At 51.4% G+C, this 19,627-nt stretch overlaps 1 long non-coding RNA gene across 4 annotated transcripts; it reads left to right on the top strand.

Moving 5' to 3' along the window:
• The first annotated feature begins 783 nt into the window (after positions 1 to 783).
• LOC103347630 (uncharacterized) lies at positions 784 to 18,462 on the top strand. 4 transcript variants are annotated; one of them, XR_016229230.1, is made up of 4 exons: positions 926 to 1,510; positions 5,423 to 5,587; positions 6,895 to 12,318; positions 18,215 to 18,462. It is a non-coding gene; the product is annotated as an uncharacterized LOC103347630 (long non-coding RNA). The 4 variants fall into 4 exon arrangements; XR_016229229.1 differs by lacking the exons at positions 926 to 1,510; positions 6,895 to 12,318 and adding an exon at positions 784 to 919; XR_516209.5 differs by lacking the exon at positions 6,895 to 12,318 and having other exon boundaries at positions 897 to 1,510.
• The last annotated feature ends 1,165 nt before the right edge of the window (positions 18,463 to 19,627 follow it).

The following is a 19,627-nucleotide window of genomic DNA, read 5'->3' as shown; positions in this document are numbered from 1 at the left end:
TGGAGCTCGGCGTGGCTGGGGTTTCCAGTGGATGCTCCGCATCCGAGCCTGCTGCTCACCTGTTCTGCAGGTCCCAGCAGCTTGTGGCAATGGGGACGGAAAGCGTACTACACGAAGGCCACGCTGGAGGCGCCAGGGTGTGGGGAGCACAGCCCAGGGCTCCACCCTGAGAAGAGACAGAGAAGTGCAGGGGCGCGGGGTGGGGGTGGGGGGTAGATCAGGGCGCCTGGAGCCCACTGTGCCTGAAACAGCCACGAAGGGGCCTGGGGGCAGTGTGGCTGCAGCAGGAGCTGGGCAGTCAGGAGTAGGACACAGGCCGGGCGGACAGCAGGCGGACCCAGGCACGGCCGCCCACCGCAGCGCAGCCCCTCCTGCACAGCTCTCTGGGCCAGCCCTGGCAAGGGTCCCAGGTATCCACCTCGGTGACCGCGGGCCTGGACTCCCCCCTCTGCTGTCCCCCACCCCATTCACTTTTCTGTTCACAGCAAGCCCCCGAGCGCATCCCACTGTCACCCTGGGAAATAGCGGCCACCAGGCAGGTCCGGGCCTGGTGGGACACAGTTCAGACACCCGGGGTTCCGAGTAGGTTGGGGAGTGGAGGGGGCTGCCTAACATCCCTTGGGGGGGGCGGTAGGCAGGGAAGGCGAGAAGGATCTGGAACACGGAGTTAGAAGTGGGCTCAGAAAACGTCTTGGCCCAACACAGTTATTTTACCGAGGAGGAAACGGAGGCGCGGTGGCGGGGGAGGTGGGGCGGGGGGTCGGAGGCAGGGCGTTGGCGGACCCTGGGCCGGAGCCGCCCAGGCGCAGTGCGGTGCCCATAGCCTGCGTCTCGTGAAGTGCCCAGTTCAGTCCTGCAGGGGGCGATGTCCACGCATCCTGGACAGGCCACGGAGCCAGAATCCGGCGACTGGCAGCAGGTGCGCGTTCCCGCCTGCCGCCTTCATGGTCGCGCGTCTCCTGCAGCCCTCGCCCTTCCCCCGACCCCATCCCCGCCACCGTCAGCTCCCCGGCCCGTGGCAGGCCCCTGAGGGTCCCTCTTTCTGGGGCGACAGAGGTGATTCCGGGGTGGCGGTGTCAGGTTGTGCGAAGGAGCCCTCGGCTGGTCCGCGATGGAATTTCTGGCCCGGTTGGGGGAGACCCCGGTGACCTGCCGCAGCGCTCCTTGTCAACCGGGGAGACCACGCCCGCGTCGGTCGTCCGGGCTCCGATGCAGACGTCGGAGCGGTGCCCCGCATCCCCGCCGCTCCCCGCAATCTGAAAGCGTCTCTGGTTCGGGTCAGGCTAGGAACTCGCCCAACCTTCTTTCCCGCCCTTGTCAAAAACGACAAAGGGCTGGGGTGTGGGTGCTGGCTGGTGCTAGCTGGTCCCGAGCGCCCGGGGCTGAGCGGGCAGCGGACGGCCACTCCCGCACCCCGACGGCTCCGCAGAGGCGCTTAGGGGCCAAGCGGGCCGGGGTCCCTCGCTCGCTGCAGCCGCGCCAGCGCGCCCTCGGCCAGGAGGAGGATGAGGTGAGCTCCGGGCTCGGGGGCGCGAAGGTCTCCGTGCAGAGGAGGGTCCCGGGCGCAGGGGACGGGGGACGCCTCGGAGCCCCGCCGGGGAGTGTCCCCGAGCCCAGTCCCTCTGAGCTCCTCTTGGTTTATCCACAGAGTTCGTTCGGCCGGGCCCTGCACTGATTTTGTAATGTTTTAGCAAACCCCCACAATCCCTCTCTGCCTCGTCTGTAGACAATTAATAGTTACCTTAAAAAAAGTTTTGCCTTCTTTTTAAAGTTAATCATATTTTGGAAAATAGAAAAGGAAAAAAATTGTCTCCTAGGGCCACTATAGATAAGTCGGATCATTTAACGTTTTGGTATATTTAGTTTGTATTTTGTTATTGCGCTGACCCTATACATTATCTGTATCTATATATCATACCTGTATGTGAATCCATCATTTTCCTATTTAATATAAAGCAGATTTCCTTCCTACTTTTACAGTTCTGATCTCATATTTCAGCAGTCTCAGCACATCTTCCTCAGTCTTGCCTGATATCTGAACAAGTATCCCATTCATATTTTGTCCAGTGCGTTAGACATTCAGTTCACGTCTGCTTTTTCACTGTGATACAACGATTTCTAAATGGGCATGTGATTTCCATTTTTATTTCTTAGGCAACCTAAGAGTTCTTAAAAGCTGTTTACAATTTCTCCTGTGGATAGATTCCCCTGCCCCTTCTTTGGTTTGTAATTTTATCACTGTAGTCTAAGGATGAGGCTGCTTTTATGCTTTTTGGAATTGGAGATTTTGATAGGTGATTGATTAATGTACTTAGCTTTAGGTACAATTTTGTATGAGGGATTGAGTATGAAATTCTGGGTATTAGGACAAGCTTCATTCAAATATCTTACCCATATTGACCATATTCTTTATTTTTATCCACTTGGTCTATTAATTTCCAAAAGAGCTGTAAATTTCCCAGATTCGTTTGTGGGTTTACGGTTTCCTCTTTATGTATCTAACAGTTTGTGCGCTCGATTTTTAAAAAAATTGTATTCATTATCTTACTTATTTAAAAGGCAGAGACACAGACAGAGATGGAGGAAGAGATAAGGATCTCTCATCTGCTGGTTTCCTCCTGAAATGTCTGCAACAGCCAGGAGCTGGGGACACCCTCTGGTGTCCCAGGGAGGGGGCAGGGACTCAGATGCCTGAGCCTCCCAGGGTGTGCCTCAGCAGGAAGCTGGAATGGGGAGCCCCACCCTGAATTCAAACCGGGGCACTCTGACATGGGATGCAGGTGTCCCAAATGACAACGTAACCTCTAGATCAAACACCGAACCCAGAGATAATTTACAGTGATACTACAAAGTGTAAAAACCACGTGTCTGTTTGGAAGGCACGCAAAGAAACATTGGCACATACATCTTTTATGCATTTTGAATTATTTTCTTGGTCTGGATTTTCAGAAAGAAATGGCCTTTCAAGCCATTTTAAGGATTGGCCTTTTCAGGATTTGTCAAATGTGCATGGTTGGCAGCTCACAGAGTTTTGTGAGAAGTCGATCAGTCTTATTTTGAGAGATGCAAGAATTGGGCTGAATTTTAAATTTTTAATTAGTCCTTAACAGACTCAATGTGCTTTGTAGACACAATTCTAATCACATAATGATGGTCCCTTCCTCCCTCCTCCCCCTACATTTTCCCTTTGTTTTGGTTGTGTTTGGCTTCCCTGCCCCACCTCGCTCTGACAGGTGCTGGTTTTCTTCTGTGTATGTGTGTGCTCTGTTCTGTCCTTTTGTGCTTCTGTTTGCTACCTTTTAATTCGGTTAATCTCTTCTAGCTCTTACCTTTTAGGGGTTATGTTTCTATTACTTCTAAGGCAAACATCTTATTGGGAAAAAACAAACAAACAAACAAACTCCAACTCCTCCAACAGATGCCTCAAGTTCACCCCGACTAACTCCTTCTGCTGTTTTCCTGTCTGGGCACACAGCAGGCTAGAGCTTATATGATTTAGGGGTTGTATTGTTTGCGTGTGTATATGTGTGTGTTTATTGGGTGAAGTTTTAGGTATTTTGCCTGCAGTATAGAAAAAAGTGATGCCTAGTGGGATGACACAAGTTTCCTGGGATTGAAGGATTCATGTTTGGCCTTCAGAGAAAGGAATTGGGTTGGGCAAGAGGGAAGGGAGTGTGAGGAGCCGGAAGCCTTTGCCTTTCTTTGGGACCCAGGAGACGGAGGAAGGGCCCACGGCTCTGCACAGGCGCCTGGCCTGTTCTGAGGTTCCTCTCATGGTTCCTCTCCGATACCAGCAATTTGTGTCTGCTCCCTTTTTTCTCTTTGATTAGCTTGGCTAGAGGTTTATTCATTGTAGTGATCTTGCCAAATAGCCAGCTTTTTGTTTTCTTCATTTTTCTCTATTTTCCTGTTTTAACTTTCTGTTAATTTCTGTTCTGATTTTTATTATTTCTCTTCTGCTGCTTACTCTTTTTTTTTTTTAAGATTTTATTTATTTATTTGACAGGAAGAGTTACAGTGAGAAAGAAACTGAGAGAAAGGTCTTCCTTCCGATGGTTCACTCCCCAAATGGCCACAACGGCCGGAGCTATGCCGATCCGAAGCCAGGAGCCAGGAGCTTCCTCCTGGTCTACCATGCGGGTGCAGGGGCTCAGGGCCCTGGGCCATCCTCCACTGCTATCCCAGGCCACAGCAGAGAGCTGGACGGGAAGAGGAGCAGCTGGGACTAGAACCGGCGCCCATATGGGATGCTGGTGCAGCAGGTGGAGGATTAACCTACTGCGCCACCATACTGGCCCCTTGCTGCTTACTCTTTTTCTTCTTTCCCAAGATGGAAAATTAAGTGATTGGTTTTAGATCTTCTGTTTTTTAAATATGTTCATTTAATAAATATATGCACACTATTGCATTTAATACTGCTTTTGGTGTATCCCATAATTTTGATAAATTATATTTTTCATTTTCAAAATATTTTAACATTTCTTTTGAGACTTCTTTGACTCACGTGTTAATTAGAAGTATGCTGTTTAACCTTAAAATATTTGAAGGTTTCCTCATACTAATAAATTTCTTGTTTACTGTGTGGTCTGGGAACTTATTTTGTATTACTTCTGTTCATTTAATTTTGTTAGATTCTGTTTTACTTATTTATTTTTTTTAAGATATATTTATTTTAAAGTCAGAGTTACATACAAAGAGAAGGCGAGGCAGAGAAAGAGAGAGAGAGGTCTTCCATCCGATGGTTCACTTCCCAGTTGGCTGCAACAGCCAGAGCTGGGCCGATCTGAAGCCAGGAGCCAGGAGCCTCCTCTGGGTCTCCCACACGGGTGCAAGGGCCCAAGGACTTGGGTCATCTTCTATTGCTTTCCCAGGCCATAGCAGAGAGCTGGATCAGAAGTGGAGCAGCTGTGACTCAAACTGGCGCCCCTATGGGGTGCCAGTATTGCAGGCAGTGGTTTTACCTGCTACGCCACAGTGCTGGCCCCTAGATTCTGTTTTATAATGTAGATTACTTGGTGAATTTCTATGTGAGCTTGGGAAGAATACGTATTCTAGTGTTGTTAGATGGAGCAGTCTGTGTCAGTTAGATCAAACTGGGGATGGTGCTGTTCAGATCAATTAAACCATTCCTCATGTCCTGCCTGCTGGATTTATTGTCTACTGGGTGAGGAGTGCTGAAATAGCTGATTAGGGTAGTGGATTTGTCTATTCCTTCTTGTATTTCCATCACTGTTTCCCCTACACATTTGAGGCTCTGTTGCTGGGTGCACACATATTATGGATTGTGTCTTCTTGGAGAATTGATGCCTTGAACCTTATGTAACGTTCCTCTCAATCCCTGATGATTTCCTTCTTCGGAAGGAGCTGATTGACTTTTCTGTGACTCAGTTGGACCAACCAGAAGTTGTGTCCATTTAAACAGGAAGACCCGGGGAGTAGATCGCCAGACGGACTTTTGGATACGATGGAACCCACCCTCATTTGACTCAGGACCTTGAAGCCAGAGAACTGTTTCTGTTTCTTCTGATTGCCCTCAGAGAGAGGAAACCACACATGCAGAAACACCCATTGCGACTATTCCCCGAAGGTAAGCCAGCTAACCTCAGACAGGAAAGTAGACTGCAGGATGCGCCCTTCCTTTGGGCATCCCCTCGATTTTGTTGCCCAGTTAGCTAAGGCCTGTGACCTGCAAATTGGAACCAGGGCTACACGGACCTGTGGCTGTGAGAGACTCTTACCATTTATCCAGCAGAGTGGGAGGTGAAGCTACTGCTGGGAGCCAAGCCAGCCCATCCCATAGGCGCGGAGTGGGTTCCAATGGCGGTTGCCCCTCGGAGGCACATTATAGTGGACTTGGGGAGCCAACCTGATGAAGTTGCCAGTTTTTCCCGTCAATGTGCTGATTCAGTACATTCAAGATGTTGGCCAGAGGTCGGTGTTGTGGGGCGGGGGGTTAAGCTGCCTCCTGCAACCCCCGCATCCCAGATCAGAGTGCTGGTTCAAGTTCTGACAGTTCCACGGCTGATCCAGTTTCCTGGGGCAGCATCAGAGGATGGCCCAAGTACTTTGGCCCTGCCACCCACATGGGAAACCTGAATGTAGTTCCTGGCTCCTGGCTTCAGCCTGGCCCAGCCCCAGTGGTTGCAACCATCTGGGGGAGTGAACCAGCAGACAGACTGCTCGCTCTCTCTGTCTCTCCCTCACTCTCTCTGTAACTCTGTCTTTCGAATAAAAATGAACAAATTTTTTTTTTAAAAAAGTCTACCAGATTTTCTTGGCAAGTTGATTGTAAAAATCCTATGGAAGAATGAGAGGGTCTCTAAAAAGTCATGGAAAATGCACATTATGAAAAAAACGATACATAGATTTCAAATTTTTTGCACCAAAATCAACTTATATTTTGATTTTATTTTTCAACAAATTTCTTGGAAATACCCTCATATTATCAGATTTTTAGCTCTATGCTTTTATGTTTTGAGCAAGAAAATTTTTTAAAAGATTTACTTATTATTTATTTATTTACAAAGAGGAAGAGAGAGAGAGAGAGAGAGAGAGAGAGAAAGGTCTTCCATCTTCTGGTTCACTCCCCAAATGGCTGCAATGGCCAGAGCTGCACCGATCTGAAGCCAGGAGCCAGGAGCTTCTTCCAGGTCTCCCATGCTGGTGCAGAGCCCATAGACTTGGGCCATCTTCTACTGCTTTCACAGGCCATAGCAGAGAGCCGGATCAGAAGTGGAGCAGCCGGGACTCCAAACGTCGCCCAGATGGGATGCGGCACCTCAGGCGGAGGCCTTACCCACTGGCCCTGCCACAGCGCCAGCCCTGAAAGACATTTTACCCCAGAAACATCTTTCTTTCCCCAGAAAGTTTTAAAATTCTGCCTCTCACTTTCAGCCTTTATCCTGTCCGGAATCCAATTTTGTGAATCCCGTGCGATTGAGCTCGCGTTTTACATTGTTCCCACGTGGAAGGCCAGTGGTCCCGGCACCATGGACTAGCTCCCTCTCCCACCAGCGAGCACACACCTCCGGCACTTCCTCAGATAGCCTTCCTGGGTCCCCTCCTTTCTTTCACTGGCCTATGACTGTTTAAACTCCTAGTTCATGAATCCTGACATTTGCAACAGTGGGTTCCCCCGGCCCTTCAGCAAACTTGTCTCGGCTACTTTCGGTCCTTTATACAGGGAATCTTCCAAAAGTTCATGGAGAGTCATGTCATGACGAAGTGAGGTATGGATTTCAAATTTGTTGGACCAAAATAAACTTACTGTTTAATTCCAGTTTTTCCCACGAATTTACTGAAGTCTCCTCATATTCCTTTCAGCGCGTTTCTTTATAGTTGACGCATTTCATGATTTAAAACAAAAACTCCGTCCTCTTTTGGGTAGTAGAATAACTACTTATAAGGAACAGCTGCCGTGGTCCAGGCACTGTTTGAAGTCCTGGAGTTTCCAAGGTTCGTGAAACATCCTTCTTGTAGCCTTGAGTGAGGGTGAGTGTTACACCGATCGAAAAAGCTAGAAGAGAAAGTTATACCAGCGCTGATTAAGAGAGCAGTGCTGGCTGCGTCTATTGACTGAGCACTGCGTGCCAAGGGTCTTTCTAGCGCTGTTTGACGAGTGCTCAGGTGTGTAGAATGTATTATCGTTATCCTCATGTTAGATTCAAGGTTCCGAGAGGTTAATTCACTTGCCCAAGGTCACACAGGCAGCTCCAGTCTACCTGGCGCCACCTTCCTCCCTAACTATTGAGCCACCCCGTCTGTCCCGCCCGCTCTGATCCACCTGCCCTGCCTCCCTGCCACTTGTCCTGAACTGCTCGCTCGCTGCATAGCTGGGTTTGGCTGCTTCGAGTTGTGGATGCTCTTGAAAAAAATCAATTTTCGTTTTGTCTTTTATCAAATCAGCCAATAACTCTAACTTTTTTATTAGGCGATGCTGGCCTGTCCCACACTTTCCCCCAAACTCAAGAGGTTTGTACTCCTCACAGTTGCTGAGAACAGCACACGAGGAAAAAAGAGAAGGCCTTGCGATCAGGCTGCCTGGGCAGATGCCCAGCTCTGGGGTTGATTAAGTGCTGTGTGGTGTTGAGGATGCCGCTGGGTCTCTGAGCCTGCCCCTTCATCTGCTGTGGGGTTACTAATAGCTGCCTCGTTCTGCTGTTAGGCACGTGAGCAAGGAAGGGGTCACGCAGCTCCCAGCACAATGCCCGAGCCTGGGACGCACTCAGCAAGGGGAGCTCTGTTACCCAGAGTCGTTGTGGTGAGGGTGCAAGATGTCGCGTCCTGGCGGGCACACTTGAGTTCCGCCCACCCTGGGGGTTCCTCCAGGGCTGGCCAGGCTGGGACGCCTCAGAACCCTCCAGAGGGGACCCTGAAGACCCCCAAGGGCCTGGGGGGCGGAGCAGGAGATGGTGCTCTGAAGGCAGCGTGGACCCCCAAGGGAAACGTCTCCCTCCCAGCGCAGACGCCTCCAGAACCCTCCGAAATTCACAGTTTCACTTTTAGCAAGACCCTGCAGCTGCTGGGGAAAGCCCCGTGCCGCCAGTCCTCTCCCGAGGGACGGTTCTCTGCTCCTGGCCCCCTGTCCTGGGCACCCTCCTCCTCCCATCGGCTGGATCGTGCCTTGGCTGCCTCGCGTGCTGCCTGCTCCAGTCCCTTGCCTTTTCCATCCCTGCTGCTCCTGTTGCAAGAAAGCACCCCAGACTAGTGGGAGATGTTGCTTCAGAACCCCCAGACCTGGTCCTCACGCCTCACGTGCTGACGTAGGGCTGCTGGAAGAAAGCGGGGATTATACACTGCAAAGTGTAGTGCAAGGAGCCGAGCAGTTACTGCTTAATACCCTGGGCTCCCCAAGTTGTTAGGGGTGAAGGTGCTCATCTGAAATTGGGGCTGAGGTGTGTCATCAGCTCAAGTCCAAGTTCCTGGTTGATCAGTGGTGCTCATGTCCTCCTTTGATTGGTTGGCGATGTCACGGTCTTCAGGGAATTTTCACGAAGGCCGGGTGGGCTCCAGTTGGTCTGGGGGGGGGTGGGGGGGTGATGAGGAGGGAGAAGGGCTACATGCAAATAGCAGTTCCCTCCTGCCCCAGACGAGGAGTTTCCCCCAGCCTGGACCTGGAATTCCCCTAAACAAAGCCCTCTGGGCAACACTGGCCAGCAGGGTTTTACCTGCTGGAGAAGCAAATGACTTGTTAGGTCTGGTGACTGGAACCTTGTTGGGTTAGCTGTGTCGCTCCCCCAAGTCACTGGGTTCCTTTTGGTAAAGGACAGGCAAGGACACTCAGAGCCCAGGGCCACTGAGAAGAGGTGAGGTCCGTCCTGCCTTTGCATTACAGGGGTTCTGTCTGACTCCCCCGTTTTGGAAGCTGAGTGCAGACTTGGGCATGACTTTCAGATTTTGGATTGTCTGTGTGTCCAGCCAGAGTCTTCTGTCCAGCTGCCTCCCTCAGCATCTCTGTGCCACTCTGAGCTTGGATGACCACTCCCACAACAGCCCTGGCCTGTTCTGGCCCCGGGGCCCAGCCGAGATGAGCCAGGTACTCTGTGGAGGGCCTTGAGTTCCTGCCGTGTTGCAGCGTGGACTCTCTGCTTTAGCTCTGTAAACAGCAGGCCGGCTTGTGTGCCTAAAGCACAGGGGCACCATCTGGGAAACGTACAGTTTTGAAACGCTGCCACTCTCCAGTACAAAATGACATCAGTGCTGAAAAAGTATTTTCCACCTCTAACCCAGCAACGAAGTGAAAGATGGCACCCACTGTGGGAGGAAGTGGTGGTGGCCTTGGAAAGCAATTCAATACCAGATGATAAAAGCTGTAGGGAGCAGGCACTAGGCCTGGTGATTCAGGCCCTGTGTCCCACGTCAGAGAGCCTGGATTTGATTCCCAGCTCCAGCTCCTGATTCTAATGCAGACCCTGCTGGAGGCAGCTGGTGGTGGCTTAGGTAGCTGGGACCTTGCCACCCACGTCCAAACCCGGACTGAGTTCCTGGCCCCCGGCTTTGGCCCCTAACGAGGGCTGTTGGGGGTATTTGGGAGAGTGAACCAGTGGTTGGAAGCTTTCTGCTTCTCTTTCTTTCTCTGCCTCTCAAGAACAAACAAACAAAAAAATAAAGCTATTTGCAGGAAAGAAAACCCAAACAATGAAAATAAACAACACTCACAAAACTATACATTAAATAAATAAACACGTTGATTCCAAGCTGCAGAGTTTCTCCAGTGGATATAATCTCAGACATGGAGCACACGAGGCATTGCCTGCTAATGCACAGGAAACAGGCAGAAATAAAGAAATGTTGAAAGTAGACTATGGGCGCCTGTGCTCTGGCGTAGTGGACTAAGCCTCCGCCTGCCGTGCTGTGGCATCCCATATAGGCGCTGGTTCTAGTCCCTGTTGCTGCATTTCTGATCCAGCTCTCTGCTGAGGCTTGGGAAAGCAGTGGAAGATGGCCTAAGTGCTTGGGTCCCTGCACTTGTGTGGGAGACCTGGAAGAAGCTCCTGGCTCCTGGCTTCGGATCAGCCTAGCTCTGGCCATTGCGGCCATTTGGGGAGTGAAACAGCTGATGGAAGACTTCTCTCTCTGCCTCTCCTTTTGTTTGTCTGTAACTCTACTTCTCAAATAAATAAATAAATCTTTAAATAAAAAGAAAGTAGATTATGACAATCCATTCAACACAATCGTAAGCATTAACATGATAAACTATTAGAATTGTGACGTCTGTAGGAACAAGGAAAATTATGGCATCTTTTGTAAAGCATACATTCGGTATGATTACAACCACACAGAAAATATATAAAAAACGTTGGAAAAGAGTACTTAGCGGCCTTTCCCTTGCACTTCCTCCGAGTGTCTAAGTCTGCGCGATGCCTGCTTCTACTCTCTGTTACCTCCCAAGGCCGTTGTCCTGGGCCCAGCAGCGTCCAGCCAGGGGCTGTCTTCAGGGCGGGGCGCATTTCCTTTAAGGGGCTGGAATCAAGCGTTATTATCTGGGCGATTTGTTCTATGTTGTCTCTGAAGTGTCCTGTCCTTTAGGGAGTTTAAAATCTTTCTCTTCATGGAGAAAAAAAAAATTGCTGCAAGTTGTCCATAGCAAAAATTCTACGGTTTTAAGTGCACAGAACTGTGGCATCCAGCACATTCCCGCACGCGTGCGCAGAGCCGTCCCGTCTTCCTAAACGGAAGCTCTGTGCGCCTTAGAGACGCACTGGGCCTCTCCCGTGGCCGGCCCCTGGCTGCCGCTGCTTTATTTCTGTTTCCGTGAACGTGGCCGCTCTAGATAACACCTGTAACCTGCATCGTACTGCAGTTTTCCATTTTTAAAGGCGATTTTAGCTATGTATTTGAAAGGCAGAGAGAAAGAGAGAGAGCGAGAGAGCGAGTGTTCGCACAGGCTGGTTCACTCTAAATGCCTGCAACGGCCAAGCTCTGGGCTGGGCCAAAGCTCAGCCGGGAACTCCCTCCAGGCCTCCTACGTGGATGGCAGGGACTCAAACTACCTGAGCCCAAAGCGCTGCCTGCCAAGGTGCGCATTAGGAGGTTGGGGTCTGGAGCGGGGGGGCAGGTATTGAACGCAGGTACTTAGATATGGGACGTGAGCATCTTAACCGCTAGGCCAAATGCCCACCCTGAACCATCTTTGAAAGCCCTCTGAGGATAACAACCAAAGCTCGGATTTCTTTTCATTTTAAGCATCCTGTTCACTTGCGATACTTGTGCACCCATCAGGTATGTGTCCCGTGGGGTGCTGGGCCAGGGTGAAGTGACACTCAGAAGGCGTCCCCGGAGGGCAACAGCATAGGGAGCCGAGGCAGCAGAGAGCAGTAGAGAAGGAAGAACGGCTGAGGGCTCTGATGTGGGGACAGAGACCAGCACCGGCCCTCTGGGCCATCTGGATCACTAGATGGAGGATGAGTGGGAAGTGGGGCTGGAGAAGGCTGAGGGGGAGCCCTGAGGCCTTTGCACAGTGTGTGTGTGTGAGTGTGTGTTAGTGTGTGTTAGTGTGTGTGAGTGTGTGTGAGTGCTCACGCCTATGTGCAGGGGCAATGCAGGGGACAGGGCATTCTAGGTGCAGTGGGAGCCTCCTGAGAGGAGGGGAGGAGCGCCCCGGACTGTGGCCAGAGGAACAAACACCCCTACCTTATGCTGGGCGCGAACTCTGCCAACCTCTTAACTTGCGAGACCTGCTGGGCCAGAGACCACGAGCAGCCCGGTTCTCAGCCAGCAGGGCCAGCCGGCAGCAGCCGACTCGGCACACACAGGTCTGCAGCCAGCACAGCTGGCGGCTGTGTGTGTAGGGCTGTCATCAGGCTACCCCGCAGGGAGGTGAGTGCTCTCTCCAGTTCTTAGGAGTGGGAACTGGGGCTTGGGGACAAGGAATCCCCAGGAAGAAGAGAAAGGAAGTCAAGGAAGAGTGGATCTGCAGTTGAGAAAGCGTCTGGCTTGGGCCAGGGAAGAGAGGGGGAGGTCTGTGATGGAGGGGCAAAGGGGGGAGCAGAAGAGGCAGAGATGATTCTAGTCTGCCCGGAGCACGGTCAAGGGTTCCCAGGCCGCGGCGTGCCCTCCCACGCACTGCAGTGTTACATCCGGCCTTCTCTGTCCTTGCGTGAAGATTCTCCAAATCACCTGTGACATCTTTGTGACCACAGTGTTAGGGGTTTGAGTAATTGTCTACTAAGTAAATGGATGACAGTTTATTAAAACTCTCCCTTAGAGAGTAGATTGTTTCGATATTCCTAAAATGCCCCATTCTTGCTATTGACTGATAACAACACCGAGAGGAATCATTCCCGAGGCTTTATCTCCAGCCGGCGCGGTGTCTTTGAGCCCTGTTGTTTCTGCTACACAATGAGGGCAACTCTGGGCACACAGAGGAGGCCGGGAAGCCAATGGTGGGGGGCGGGGGGCGGCAGCATCTGCCTCTGTGCGTGCACTTGTCCCATCCGTCCCGAGCAGTACAGGAGGTGGGGGAAGGGCTGCCCTACATAACATGCCCACATGAAAGGGGCAGGTGCATGGGGTGGGCTCGGTGTGCTGGCAGCTCTGCCTGGCTCCCCCCTGCTTCTGGGAGACCACCTCTCCTCAAGGGTCCCTGACTCTTTGGACCATTCCCTTTCATTTCCTCGGGAAATAGTCCAGGGAATAGGGATTCTTTGTCTGCTTTAATCCGACCCCAGCTGAATCCCTAACTGTCCCAGCAAACCCCAGGCACATAAAGACAGAGGCCTGTGGCTGCCTTGCGGTAGCTGCGATCACACTGGAGCCAGACTACAACTGGCAGCAGGCACCCGGGTGCATCTCAGGTGGGAAAAGATCATGCCAGGCGGCCGACCTCGGGGCTCAGGGAGAGACCCAGGCCCTGGGAGCCTGGCCTTTAAAACCCAGCCCATCCTCTTCTGGGCAGATGACCGTGAACCAGAAGTGTGCAGCAGCAACACGAGCAAAGCCAAGTGCCGTGTGCCGTGTGCCGTTCTTTGCTGCCACCTCCAAGTCTGAGTGGCCAGCAGGCCAGGGAGGAGGTATGGGAGCTGGAAGGGGCTGCTGCTTTCTCTTGGTCTCATTGCTGTTACCTGGCTGTGTCAGCTCTTGGGGCTGTGCCTGTGTGCCCCAAAGACTCCCCGTGCAGGCCATGGGGTGGGGGACGGCGCTGTGGTGTAGTAGGTAAAGCCACTGCCTGCAGTGCCAGCATCCCATATGGGTGTTGGTTCGAGTCCCGACTGCTCCACTGCCTATCTGGCTCTCTGCTATGGCCTGGGAAAGCAGTAGAAGATGGCCCAAGTCCTTGGGCCCCTGCACCCACATGGGAGACCCAGAAGAAGCTCCTGGCTCCTGGCTTCAGATCGGTGTAGCTCCAGCCGTTGTGGCCATTTAGGGAGTGAATCATGGGATGGAAGACCTCTCTCTTTCTCTGACTCTCCTTCTCTCTCTGTGTAACTCTGACTTTCAAATAAAATAAGTCTTTAAAAATAAAAAGATACTGGGGGCAGATTGATAGGACAGACTTGTGACTGGAGTTGCAGAAGCAGAACTTAGGACATCTTCCCTCCCTAGACAAGATAACCGCGCACAGCTGCTTCACCAGATAATTGGGAGCAGTCACGTTTCAAGGTTAGTGTCAGGGATCCACTTTCCTTCCTTTGTCTCTGGTTGTGGCCATGTTTCCTCTACAGCCACACCGCTCAAGTTCATGCCACAGAGCGTATTTCAATGGAAAATTACCTGACATGGTTGTTGTCAAGAGTGGTCAAGTATTATTTTGGGAGTTCAGTTAGGGAGACCTTAAGTCCTTTTTCTAGCAAGATTGCAGACGTGGACTAATGGGTCAGATTTTGCCAGCTGCAAACATGTTTGCCTTTTAGTTGGTTTGCAGCTTCTTTACCTTCTAGAGTACAGAGAGCGGCTGCAAGTGACAGATACATGGTCATGATGAACCCTGGGGCTTCACAGAGTGACAGGACTGGGGAGGTTTGGGCAGGGCCTGGGGGTAAACTGCCCTGGCTCTTGTCACCATTGAAGCAGCAGGAGGACATCTCACCAAGAATCAGTAGGTGGTGGTGGTATTTTGTGAAGTCCTACGCTGCTTTCCAGCCTGGTGACAACTTGACCAAGCTTGGGCTTAGTGCCCAGCTTGTAAAATGGCAAGTATGCATACGTGCATTGGGGGTTAAGTGCAGGTATGCAGGCAAATGGCACGAAACCACACCCATAACGAGAGCTTGATGAATGGAGATGGTGGCTGGCAAGTAGGGGCGAGTGTTCACTTCCCTAAACAGCACGTGAAGACACTTCAAATTCTTAGTGGGACTTCTCTGACAATACGGGGGCCGGGGCGGGGGGTGCAGAGAGAGAGAGAGAAAGAGAGAGACTTGATATTCAGAGTCAAGTGTAAGTGTGAAGTTCTGTGTAAATGTTTTAGGTAGTTGCAGCCTCGAAATGTTACTTCTTTACTATCAAAATTATGTGACTTTTCATTTGAAAAAATTTTAGTTACTGGGGCTGGCATTGTGGTGTAACAGGTAATGCCACTGCCTGCGATGCCTGCATCCTGTATGGGTGCCAGTGTGATTCCTGGCTGCTCCACTTCCGATCCAGCTACCTGCGAATGTGCCTAGGAAAGCATTAGAGGATGGCCCAAGTCCATCTCCCATGTGGGAGACCCGGAAGAAGCTCCTGGCTGCTGACTTTGGCCTGGCACAGCCCCAGCCATTTTGGCCATTTGAGGAGTGAACCAGTGGATGGAAAATCTCTCTCTCTTTTCCTTTCTCTCTCTGTTACTCTGCCTTTCAGATAATTAAAATTCATCTTTTAAAAAATTAATTTGCTTGAGGGGTAGAGAGAGAGAGAAAGAGACAGAGAGACAAGGAGACAGAGAGCACACTCATCTATTAGTTCACTCCCTTAATGCCCTTAATGGTAGGGGTTGGGCCAGCATTCAATTCAGGTTTCTCTATGGGTGGCAGGCATCCAATTATTTGAACCATCATCTGCTGTCTCCCAGGGACCACGTCGGCAGGCAGCAGGAGTCACAAAAGGACTTCCACTGTGGCTTGCTTGCTCTATGAAAGCCGCCCTGCCTCTCCATGCCCAAACCAGAAGCATCAGTGTGGCTGCCGAGTAGGGGCTGGACAGCAGGGAGGGACAGCCCCAGCTCCAACTTCTCCTGCCTTGACCTAGCTGGAGGCTCTGCAGTCCAAGCCAGGCTCACCTTCTGTACTGCCCATTGTACTTCCTTGTCCACGTCCCGCAGGCTGGGCAGAGCCCTGGAGCAGGATGGGAGGTGGAGGGGAGGCGTCCTGGCCTGGCCCTGCCCAGCCAGCAGGTGTAGCCAGGGCCTACAGGGTGCTGAAGTGTGTTGGGGAAGGTGGGCCTCCCCGCCGCAAATGTTCCTCTTGTGACTTCATCCCCACCCAACCACAGGGACCTCCACAACATCTCCTGTGAGAGGCTGCAAACTATTCTCAGTGCTTCACGCCTTCTGCCTTGGGCTAGCCTCACCTGGGCATTTCTCTGCCACTTGTCTATTTGCTGTCCAGGGCTGGTGCTAGCGTGGGGGCAGCGAGGCACTGCGGCCACCCACCCTCAGAGTTGCGTAAGTGCTGGCCCTGGAGCTCTGTTCCCCGGTGATGTAATGGAAGTCCGTGGGCTGAGGGACCGGAGGTGCTGGGGACACATGTGCTCAGCTAGCACGTGAGCTGCTGAGCTGGGGTCCTCTGGGGCTTGTTCATGGACTTGGCAGAGCAGACACCCTGAGGAGCCCTCACAGCACAGAGAGGGGCTGTGAGCAGTGGGCAGGGGAGGCCCTGAGAGCCGTGGCCCGGGCTAGCTCTGCCCTGCTCACCACCATCAGGGGCAGAACCTCAGGACCGGGAGCTGAGCCTTTTGCTTTGCTCACTTGGATTCTGCCCTCGAGGCTTAGGAATCCAGTCTTTGGCATAGGTAGCAGGAAAGAGCCAGGGCCCCTCTGCCAATAAGGAGAGAACTGAGGCTGATGGGCCCCCTTGGTAAGTGCCTGTGAGCTTCGACAGGGAGCCCTGGGGCACGGCTGTGCTGCAGCCCTGGTTCCAGCATTTGCCTGGCTGAGCACACAGAAGTTGCCCCAATAAGTCCATTGGGAGTAGCGTCCAAAAACTAAGGCCCAGGGCTCTGTGCTGTGGCACAGCAGAGTAAGCTGCCACCTGCGGCACCAGCATCCCACAGTTCAAGTCCCAGCTGTTCCTCTTCTGATCCATTTCCCTGGTTATGGCCTGGGAAGGCAGTGGAAGATGGCTCAAGGACTTGGGCCCCTGCACCCATGTGGGAGGCCCGGAAGCAGCTCCTGGCTCCTGGCTTCAGATCTGCCCAGCACTGGACATTGTGGCCATTTGGGGAATGAACCAGCAGATGGAAGATCTCTCTCTCTCTCTCTCTCTCTCTCTCTCTAACTTTGTCTTTCAAATAAATAAATAAATAAATAAATAAAATCTTTAAGAAAAGAAAGAGGGAAAGGCAGTGAGCAGATGGGAGAAGCCCGACCCAGGAGAGCACACCACACTGTGCACACACGGGGCCTCTGTCCGCCCCTCTGCCTTCAGCATGGGGAGAATCGTGTGTCACGCGTGTCTCTGTGACTCCCGAACACGTGGGGCTGGGGGACTGGGCTTCCTTTCGCTGTGTCATCGATGTGACTCAGGCCCCTGGGGAACGTCAGTGACGAAGCCAGGAGGTTTCCCGAGAGGCGGCAGAGGAGACCTCTGTCCCCGGCCTGGCGGCACACCTGTGAAGGCAGCCAGGGCCGTTCTGTCTTTCCCTTTGACTGGGTGTAGATTCGGATCAGTGCTGCAGCCCACAGCGGGCCGGGGATCACGTTGTGAAAACAAGTTGCCCACTTCCTACAGGCGGGGGTGGGGATGAGTAAGGATGAAAGGCAGGGTGGTGTCACAGCCTGCATCCCCCTCTTTGCCCCCACTTTGAACAGGCCTGGGTGGGAGCCGCACCTGCAGGCTGCCTCCCACTGAGGGCTCCCCAGGCTCCTTCCCACAGCCAAGGCACCCAGGGAGGCACCCTGCAAGCTTGTTCCACAGGAGGGAACCGAGGCTCGTGGAGCTCACAGAGCTTGCCCAAGGCTGTACAGTGAATCGGGCTGGCCATGCTGTCCAAGGTTGCACAGCCAGGAGGGAGGGGGCCACGCCGTCTGGCTGTTCAGACATGTGTCAAATGACTCCCGTGGAATGATGTTTGTAGTTTGTGGAGGGAATTCTGATTGATTCCGATGTTTTACTATAACAGTGACCTTTTAAAATTGTTTCTTTTCCAAACTTTTAAATTACTCCCCACAACCAAAGTAATATATGATTGTTACAAACATTTACATAATGTGGAACTGTACAAAACCAGACATAGAAATTCCCCATAGTCACAGCCATTAGTAGCTTGGAGTAAATCCTTAGAGAGCTTTCTTTGTACATATACAAGCAAAAGCACCCAGAGGCCTTGGCAAATTATTAGAAAAAAAAAAGATCAAGCTTGCAAAACAATGAGATTTTCTATATTTTTTATCTTATATATTCCATCTGCATTACATCTTATATTATAAGCTTTAAATTTTCTGTTTGAAAAAGTACCTGCAGAAAAAAATCTGGACAAACAAGAGACTTCCAAATGCTGATTTTACATGTTCCTGCAATGTTCTGTATTGGGGTTTCAAATATCTTTATTGAAATATAATCTTTATATCCATCTCTAGGTATGAAAGTGGACATACAACTCGATGACCTCTGGCAAACTAAGCACACACAAACAACCAGCTCCCCGATGGAGGAACAGGACCTGTCAACGCCTCCCCTCAACAACCCCATGCTCTAAGGATCACCAGCCCCAGGGTGACTGTATCCTGGCTTCTGACAGCGTGTATTTGTTTGGCCTGTTTTCATCTGTCCTTGAATCTTGATGGTGATCATGTATTGGATTAAAATGAGATTTAGTGAATAGGCATTTGGTGCCACATCCCCTCTTGAATGCCTGGGTTTGAGTCTTAGCTCCGATTCCCATCCCAGTTTCCTGCTTGTGCACAGCCTGGGAGGTAGCAGGTGTTGGCTTAAGTACTTGTGTCCCTTCACCCACATGAGAGTTCTGCACTGGGTTCCAGGCTTCTGGCTTCAGCCTTGCCAGCCCCTGCTATTGCAGATATTTTAGGCACGGACCAACAGATAACAGATGGGAGCTGTCTGTCTCTCTGCCTTTCAAATAATGAAAAATAAATAAAAACTTGGGAAAATGGAATAATCAACACGATGTTACCAAAATACATGCATGTGCAGTGGTCATCATTTGGCGTCAATATATATGGATCTAGCTCAAAATTCAGTAACTCATACAGATAGCATCATAATTTATCTGACTGGTCCCTTTTGATGGACATTCGTGTTGTTTCCAGTTTTTGGCTAATAAGCAGCACTACACGGAACATGTTAATGCATATTTCTTTATGAATATAATTTTAAGATGTATTTATTCACTTGAAAGGCATAGTTATGGACAGAGAGAGGGTGAGACAGAGGGAGAGAGGGGTCTTCCATCTGCTGATTCACTCCCCAAATGGCCACAATGGCTGGAGCTGATCTGATCTGAAGCCAGGAGCCAGGAGCCAGGAGCCAGGAGCCAGGAGCCAGGAGCTTCCTCTGGGTCTCCCATGTGAATGCAGGGGCCCAATCATTTGGTCCATCTTCTATTGCCTTACCAGACCATAGCAGACAGCTGGATCGCAAGTGGAGCAGCTGGGACTCCAACTGGCACCAATATGGGATGCTGGGACCGCACACAGATTCTTAACTTACTATGCCAGAGCGCTGGCTCCATGAATATAATTTTTTGATGTGCTCCTTTAGCATAAATGCTTGAGTGGAATTGCTAGTTAATATCTAAATTAAAGTATGCATATATCTAAATCAAATTATAGATATGTGTGTGTGTGTGTGCACTTGCCATAATGGCACTTCAGAAAATAGTAACAGTTCAGCTTCTTCTTTAAAACCAAAGTCAGGTGCTGGGTGCAGACCTCCTTACCGCAGCTCCCGCTGCTCCGGCCCCCAGCACGGTGAGGGGGGGCCCACAACAGGTGCTTGCTGCACAGATAACAGACCCCAAAGCACGAGCCACC

Source organism: Oryctolagus cuniculus, chromosome 2 (genome assembly GCF_051225735.1).
Source record: "Oryctolagus cuniculus isolate XC-2025 breed Fujian yellow rabbit chromosome 2, ASM5122573v1, whole genome shotgun sequence".
Lineage (NCBI taxonomy): Eukaryota > Metazoa > Chordata > Mammalia > Lagomorpha > Leporidae > Oryctolagus > Oryctolagus cuniculus.
Note: the sequence above shows the minus strand (reverse complement) of the source record. Positions and strands in the feature narration are given on the sequence as shown.